The following is a 9,157-nucleotide window of genomic DNA, read 5'->3' on the forward strand; positions in this document are numbered from 1 at the left end:
GGTCCCGACCGCTTCCCCCCGCGCCCCTCCCGCGGCGGAGCCGGCCGCCTCCTCCTGGGGCCTTTCGCCTCCTCCTCCTGTGGCCCTTCGCCACTAAGAGGCCGTGAACAACGAGCCCGCGCATGGGGGTGTCGCTGCTCAGGATGCACTTCCACGACTGCTTCGTCGATGCAAGTCCCTGCGGCCGCGCTTACTATACTGCTGCTACGATTTGGTGGTAGCCTCGCCGATTTGGGGGAAAGGCAGGATGCAGTGGGGATTGGGGAAACAGGAGGAGCCGGAGCCGTGTCGCGGGTCGGCACGAGCACGGCTAGGCCGCTAAGGCTCGCCGAGCCAGCGGGTTGGCACGACCCGCTTAAGAAGGCCGTGGGCTGTGCCTGGGCCCTTCCTTCGGCATGCGGGCTGGCACGGCCTGGCACGATTATTGTGCAGGCCTAAACGGGCTAGGTCTAATCAGGCTGGGCTAAATTGTGCCTGTGCCAGGCCGGGTCAGGCCGCCCGTTTGGCCATCTATATTCGGACATGGCCCGACAAAAATGCACACTTTGATGATTGGTTCCAAGTATGAATTGTGGTGCCTCCAGCCTTATGTACGTGCGCCATCGTCTCCAACCTCTCCACGTGCTGCATGTGGTTTCATCTTTGATTCCCCTTGTACTTCTCTTTCATATCCGCCATTAGAAGGATCCAGACTACACCAGAAATGATTTTTACTAGCGGGTAAATGGCCTCTGTGCTGGCGGGCGGATCACCCGCCAGCAACTTTGAGCCAGCACAAATGGCTCTCTGTGCTCACTGCCCCTACGGCTCCTGGAGAGAGAGAAGGGAAAAGGAAGGAAGAGCCGCCTTGCTGCTGGAGGCCGGGGCTAAGCACGCCATCGGAGGCCTCGCGTGGCGCCGTAGGCTGAGCCGCCGCCTCGCCGCCGGAGGCCGGGAGGTCGGGGCCTCGCACACAGTGATGCGGACTCCCTACCACCAAGTGCTCCTGTGCCTCCGTCTCCTGGAGATAAGAGACAAGGGAGAGAGAGAAAGTGGAGAGATGAGGGAGAAGAAAACGATAAGGATGGACTCAATGGTACTGCATGCTGCGCCAGCTGCTTCTCAGCTTTAATTTGCACCTACACTTATTGCTGGCGGGTGACGCCCGCCAGCACAGTAGCCTTAGTAAAGCGCCTGCCAGCATAAATGGGCGATTTGTGCTGGTAGGTGCTAATGTGGCCCGCCAACACAGTGATCACTATGCTGACGGGTGCTCCACCGTCGGCACAAGGAACTTTTGTGCTGGCGGGTGCCAATCATGCCCGTCAGCACAGTAATTTTCATGTGCCAGCCCAAATCGTTTCTGGCGTAGTGTTTACATCAAAACGAAGCACCTCTTAAAAATAAAGAAAAAAAATTAAGGGGGCTAATATCCACTACATTCACTACAATGCCAACAAAAATAATGAAAAAATTGCATACGCCCATTAATTTTGAGAGTATGATAAAATTAGCCATACATAGTCTTAATAGGTTTTGAGCCAGCTTATCAGATTTGTCACTCCAGGCACTTGTAGTGGCTGGTTCGAAAACAAAAAAGACTTCGATGTTAAAGGATTAGACCGAAAGCTTGTTTGTCTCTTTTCAGTAGTTTGCAATCAAGTCTACTTTAAAACATTTAATTTGTACAATGGCTACTTTTTTACATTTACATTTTTGTTTATGCACTTACCCCCGCGCGAGTAAGTCCCACTCAGCTAAACTGGTGTTAGTGGCTGACGTCCATCACCATCGCTGTGTTGGTCTCGGACCGGCAGACCGGGCACGTCGAGTGCTTACGCAGCCATGGGTCGATGCACTCTGCGTGGTAAAGGTGAAGGCACACCGGCAGCAACCGCACCATCTCCCCGAACTCGAACGCACCGAGACACACCGAGCACGCCGCCGCCTCCTCGCCGGCGTCCGCCACTTTTTTCTGCAGCGGCCGGTTGTACGCGAACGCCGGGAGGCTCGGTGGCGGTCCGGGCAGCGGCGGCCGGTCCAAGCTGGGGTCGCGCAGCTGCTCACCGTCGTCGTCGCGATGTTCCCGTGGCGGCCGCCGTCGATGCTGAGCGGCCGAAGCAGCGGTGTGGTCGAGAGGTTCAGTGCCGGCAGGGATGGCCTTGCACATGAACTTGAATAATGCAAGCAAGACCACTATTGGTCCGACGATGGCTAAGCCAAGGCCGAGGGCAGCAGTCCACGGCGGTGGCTTCGGCGAGGGGAACGCCGGCGGGTTAGACATGGGGGCAAAATCCTCATTTGCTTGCCTCCTTCCTGCATGGTTTTATAATACGAGTTCCCGAGTAATATAGTTAACTCTGAGGTGCAGGTCGTTCGTGTTGATTGGCGTGGTTTCCCATGTTTTTTTAGCTAAGTCCAGGCGGCGGTACGATCATCTAACGATTTTTGTCAATCTCGTTCGTGCCAATTAACTGTGCTGAGCTGATCTACAAGAACAAGAAGTATCCATCTTGTTGGTATCGCTGGGTGAAGTACAAGGGATTCGCTCTCTGGATTGACACTGAACTTTGTTTTTGGCATTCTAGGCCCACATGTCAGCGAGAATGTGAAAAAAAAAGATTATGCTCATAGTGGACCAAAAGAGAGTTTACTCTTGGAGACAAAAGCGATGATTTTGAGGGTCCAAAAGCAAGTCGCCATCCAACAACTACACTTGGCCTTTGTTGGATAACTTCACTTCAGATCAAAATGAGACTCACCACGTTGATTTGCCTTTAAATGCCGATCCTAAAATTGTCTTGCCAAAGATTACCCAACCAGCGCTCTAATAATGGAACAATACCGTGAAGGAAGAAGAGCCACACTCTCCACATTGGAGCCCAAAACCCACAGCCAGATCCTTTTATAACAGGGCCAGTTTTGAAACGGTAATATATCAAGTGCTTCAGATCCTTGCACATCCTAATGCGCCTCATCAATCGGTACTTGTACCTATACATACTAGTTAGCTGGCCAACATGAGAGAATATGTATTGCTGGTGGTGGTCTTATGTCACCCGCCAGCACAATGGCTCTCTGTGCTGACGGGTGGTTATGTCACTCGCCAGCAGAGATGGGGTGACTTGTGCTGGCGGTGGACTTATGTCGCCTGCCAGCACAGTGGCTCTCTGTGCTAGAGGTGGACTTATGTCACCTGCTAGCAGAGATGGGGTGACATGTGCTGGTGGTGGATTTATGTCGCCCGCCAGCATAGTGGCCCGACGATTCTCTGTGTTGGCGGTGCCAATCGCGCCTGCCAGCACGCTAATTTTTCTGTACCAGCACAAATCAATTCTGACGTAGTGGGATGGTTGTAAAAGTAATAAGAAACACAAATAAGTTTGCATCCAGGTCGTCGATCGTCAGCTTCTAGCTAGTGTTCTATTTCCACACGGAAAAGGAGCTTCTAGCAATCAAGTCAGGAAAGGATCGGAAGACCGAATTTCAGTGAATATGAGAGCAGGTTATTTGTATGGATGTAGTGCATTATCTGTGTGCCGGGTAGACCAGGGTATACATGTCGTCGATGGGTAGCTCTCCTGCGCAGTCGTCGTGGTCGTGGTCATATATAATCATCTACAAAATGGCAATGCCATGGCGTAGAAATACATTTTGGTAGTGCAGTCGATATGATATGATGGAGGTAGATAGTAAAAGCTGTCGATTCCATGCCATGTATACGCGGTTCGCAGTTCTTGGATCGACTGCTTGACTGCTTCATGGCGTCCAGCGTACGTCAAGGCATCATGGGATTCACGCTGTGGCGTCAAGACATCCTGCTGAAATCATTCATGCTTTTTTTTAGGAAACAGGAGGAGGTAAACCCCTACTGATTATATATTACTTAAAAAAAAGTAGAAGACCGATACAAAACAAGCTAGCGAAGTAGAGATAGGGGATCAGAGCATTACAAAAGAAGGAGCTTACGGAAAGAGGATAAAAACTTTGAAGAAAGAGCGACTAAGATGAAACAGGACCTGATAACAGACATGCTTTTAACAGTGCTCTGCTGCTTCGTCTACAACCTTAGTCCTTTTCTTTTCCTGATAGACTGTGCAGATTACTGATGCATCAGTTTTGTGATCCCCTTTATTAATAAACTAATAATCCATTGGCACAAATTACACGCCATCAAGCAGTAGGTTATTCTGGAAGCACAAACAGAAAGGGGGACGAATATGTGCTCAAGTTAGGCCACTTGTGATCAGCACACCATCAACTTTGTTGACTCGTGGAGACCGGCCGAATTGAATAATTATCCACACCTCTTCGCGCACCCTGTTATTGACTAGCTGAGCTGACTACTCTTTTTCCAATGGGGGACTTGGATGTCACTAATGAATTCTTTATTTAGTGACTGGTGGGAGTTTCGTAGTTTCATCAGCATTAATTTTTATACCACATCAGTAATTTTGCTAAGGGATGTTTGGATACACCTCCTAAAGTTTAGTACCCGTTACATCGGATGTTTGTATACTAATTATAAGTATTAAACATAGACTATTTACAAAATCATTGCACAGATGGAGTTTAATTCGCGAGACGAATCTATTAAGCCTAATTAGTCCATGATTTAACAATGTGCTGCTACAGTAAACATGTGCTAATCATGGATTAATTAGGCTCAATAGATTCGTCTCGCGAATTAGTATAGGGGTTCTGCAATTAGTTATATAATTAGCTCATGTTTAGTCCTTCTAATTAGCATCCGAACATCCGATGTGACACTCCTAAAGTTTAGTACCTTGTATCCAAACACCCCTTAACTTGGCAAGGCCTTTATAAGAAGAGAGTACGGATCAGAGTTTCATGAAATGTGAGAGGAGTTTCATCCTCATGAAACCCAGCATGCACAGTTACCAAGTTTGCAGTTTTGGTAATAGTGCAATAAAATTGTGCATTGAGACTAAGAAAATAAAATCATGGGAAAAAATATTGCACTGCGTTCGGATGTTGGAATTAGGAATTGGAATTTGTGGCCACCAATGCCACCGTTTGGATGTCAAGGGAATTGGAAACGGAAATGGAGGCGAATACTGCACGGCATTCCTTTTACTCGCGGGACCATCCCCAATTCAGAGCCTGCCCCCTCCGTATTGCACTGCATTGTCCTCGCACGACGCACCTCCCCTCGTCCGCCTCCTCAGATAAAAAAAAAAACGAAGTTCCATTGCCGGCCGCCATTGTCGAGCTCCAAGGTCTCCCTTCAAGATTCGGTGCACGGCTGGGCGGAGGAAACGGCCGCTGGCGGCGGCCCGCGCGCGGCTCGACGGAGCAGATGCGCCCGTCCCCTTTCCCGTCCACCACCCTACCACGCGATCGAGGTACCCGGCTGACCTCTCTCCCGTCTCCGCGCGCCGTGACTTGGGGAGTAGCTGGAGTCGAATTATCTAACTGCTTTCTTGGGTTCCTGCGATTTTTACAATGCTGTGTGGTGTGATCCGAGCTCGTCTCCGAACGGGCAAGCAACTTGTGTGATTTTGGCTCCCTCGCCATCACCATCCGAGCTCCTAGATGCTTACAACAACTGCTTGATTCACTGCAAAAAAAAATGCAACTATTTTAGAAGGGAACAAAAGGTAAATATTGGGATTTAGATGAAGATAGATTTTGGACTCAATAATGCTTCAGTATTCTGTTGACAGCAAGTCTATGTTAAAAAACAAAAAGAGGTCTTTGTGCCTGGTGGACGGTTCCAGTTCATTCGTCTTTTGTTCTACTTGCGCTAGCTCTCAAGTCCATATAAAAATGTACTGCAGGCTATCTCATATTCAAATGAACTGATTATGCCGAGACTAATGATTTAGGTCCTTTTGAACTGTTCGCTGTATATTAGAGTAGTCGAAGTGATTCAACTTTGACTATCTGTCCAGATGTTTGAAATGGCTCTATGGATATAATAAGAATATAATTTTTTTCTTGAGAAAATGGTAGTCTCTTAATAATATGCTTTGTTGTATTTTACAAATATGTAATCCAATGATGAACATTAGCATCTTAAGTTAAATTATGGGGAACTGATCAATCATTAGAAACTAGAGGAGGCAATACATTAAATTTGCCATGGAAACTCTGATTATTCGTATGGCATTGCTATTCCAGATTATGTATCAGGAGCACATATTGAGTATCGACCTAGATTCAATCATTGAAAAAAAAAACTGCATTATAGAGAGGTATTACCAACGGACAGCACATTACATCCCTCCGTTCCAAATTGTAAGTCATTCTAAGAAACTTGGAGAGTCAAAGTATCTCAAGTTTGACCAAATTTATATGATAATATAATAATATTTATGATGTCAACTAAGTATCATTAGATTCTTTATCAATTATATTTTCATAGTATATCTATTTGATGTCATAAATCTTTATATTTTTCTCTATAAATTTGGTCAAACTTGAGATGTTTTGACTCTCCAAGATTCTTGGAATGACTTACAATTTGGGACGGAGGGAGTAGTACATACATTAGAAGAAGCATGGCGCAGCTGGGCTGATATAGTACATAGTATTGACGAACTGATCAATCATTAGAAGAGGCATTTATGGTCAATACTATTTATATTACAAGCTTGATGGTTCCTGGCAGCTGCCAAGATAAAACTATTTATGGTCTTCCGAATGTAGCAGCCGCCAAATATTAATATAAAAGAACAAAGCTTGATGGTTCCTGGGAAGTTGGGAGTGGCCTCTTGTTTTGTTAGAATCCTGCAATGACCAATCCAGTCCATCAAATATTCAAAAGGAACTGATTGATTCCAATAATCCTTGCCCATTTTGTTGTTCCATATCAGTGATTCAAAAAATTCAGAGTCCTACTTCTATTCTCTAATCAATATTGAATGTCTTACTTCGTTTATATACATTGAACTTACACACACACACACACACACACACACACACACACATGCCTCGCAAAACTTTAAGCATGTCCTCTTTATATTGCAAACTCTTTGCCAGCGATCACAATCCCGCACTCCATCTGAAGTTGCGCCTGTGCACTGCTAACAAAGGTAATTACAGTGTGAGAGTACTTACCTGATCTTTCTAGTTATATACATGTATGCATATTCTCCCTTTCACCCATGCACTGTAATCATGTCAATCTTTTATTCATTGTGCAGACTATTTTCTGCAGATTGTTGAACCATCATGGCGGAGATGCTGAGTTCTGTTGTTATTGGTGAAGCAGTGAATAAGATTATATCAAGTCTTATTACCAAGGATGAAGGCAAGCATAATGCAACAGAAAACATAGAAAGGCTGGAGATGGCACACATCAAGATGGAGTCTGTGCTCCACATGGCTGACAAATGGAACATCACTGACGCGACACTGCTAAGGTGGCAGAACAAGCTGAAGCGTGCTACTCTGGAGTGTGATGAAGCACTGCGAAGGTGCAAGAAGCGTGCCCTGGAAGAGGAAGAGACGAGCCAGTCTTGGTTTCCCAAACGGATTGCTCATGCTACCAAGTCATTCATCTCATCTGTCATTGGCTCGGATAGTGATGAGTCAAGCAATGGCTCTGGTGATGTAGTTCGGAGATTCGAGTGGTTTGCAGATGGCGCAAATGAGTTCCTAAAGTTCATCGAGTTTGGAGGAACCCCACGGAATTACATGTTCTTCAACCCTCTCATTGGCCATCTTCTTTCAGGGAAGTCTATGAGGTATCGAGGAGTTCAAGGAAGCAAGCTGTACTACTTAGGCATACGACCCATGAGCTTTGCAGACCGTGGAGTAGAGGCAATGGTAGCATTTGTTTTTCAAGATTTCAAGGAGCCTACAAAGGGTTTCTGTCTTGGGTTTATGCTGCGACTCTCTGAAAGTACCGACATATTTGGTGTCATAATCAAGTCCATGGAGTCAGTCACACCGCACTGCAAGTTTGCATCTGAAGGTGTCAAGAGAGGACTTATTCAGCTGCCTACCCAAGATTTTTCCTGGTTGCCATATTCTCTTTATAGCAAAAATAAGTACTGGGAGAACATCCACAGCATTCTGACTCAATGGTATCGTCCAAACCCTCTCTGTTGCAATGAGCACAAGCATAATTTAACCACCTCTTCATCTAGCACCTGCAACACAACAAGGCTGGTGTCAAGTATGTTCCCAGAGGAGGTTATAGTAATGCTCCTGCAGTGCCATGTCTCACTGTCTAATTATCAGCAAAAAAGCAGTCATCTGACCTCAGCTGCTGGACATGGAGGAAGTAGTTCTCTGAATAATTCAGATGTTCCACCAGTGAAGCTTGCAGTTTTGATCATACCCCATGACTCTCCCAAGGACATAGATCCTCCAGCTGAGAGCTATGCTCTAGAGATGATTGATGAAAAGGAAGGAATGGCACACACCAATGCATGCCTGCAAGACCTAGATGAGAAGTTGCTACCGAAGGCGATAGGTTACCTACATCAGAATTCTGAATCCAAGACGTACCAAATGTGTTTGAAGTCCAGACATGGCACAGCACACCTTTGTGTTGAGAAGATGAGCGCTCACATGCGAAGAGTCTGTACAAGTAAAAGTAAAACCACTGCTAGGCAGGCTGGGAACAAAAGGGTACGTGACAGTGTAGGGCTATGGAAGGAGTTGTCCAGGGACTTTCTGAAGTTATGGGTTGTCCGTGCATCTGACAAGCTACAAGACTTATTCAGGTCTTGGACTGGCCATACCTAACTTTGTGTATGTATTGTAGTATCCGTACCGACGAATTTGTCGAGTGAAAATCTCGAATGAGGACCTGAGTTTTAGATTCATTTTGTCTGCACTTGTTATCCAGAACTACCAGTAGATAGTAAATACTAGCTCCGGTCATAAATACTTGTCATCTTGACCATGATTTGGTCAAACTTTTGAAACATCGACTAAATTTCGTTTAGAACCATGGACTTGTCTCAATGGTTTCGCGGAAATCCTTTATTCTCAATGGTTTCGCGGAAACCCATTATGTTGCAAGCACCATGGCCGTCATGAGGCTCGACGGAATAGCAATCTTTACATGGCAGGATTATCAGATATCTTGCTAGAAAAAGTACTTGAAGTAACTTTGCAGTGCCAGGTCTCATTGTCTCTGCACAACAAACAGAAGACTTTGCTGTCTGAAGACATGATTTCACTGCAAGATTATCCATGT

This window comes from Setaria viridis, chromosome 2 (genome assembly GCF_005286985.2).
Source record: "Setaria viridis chromosome 2, Setaria_viridis_v4.0, whole genome shotgun sequence".
Taxonomy (NCBI): Eukaryota; Viridiplantae; Streptophyta; class Magnoliopsida; order Poales; family Poaceae; genus Setaria; species Setaria viridis.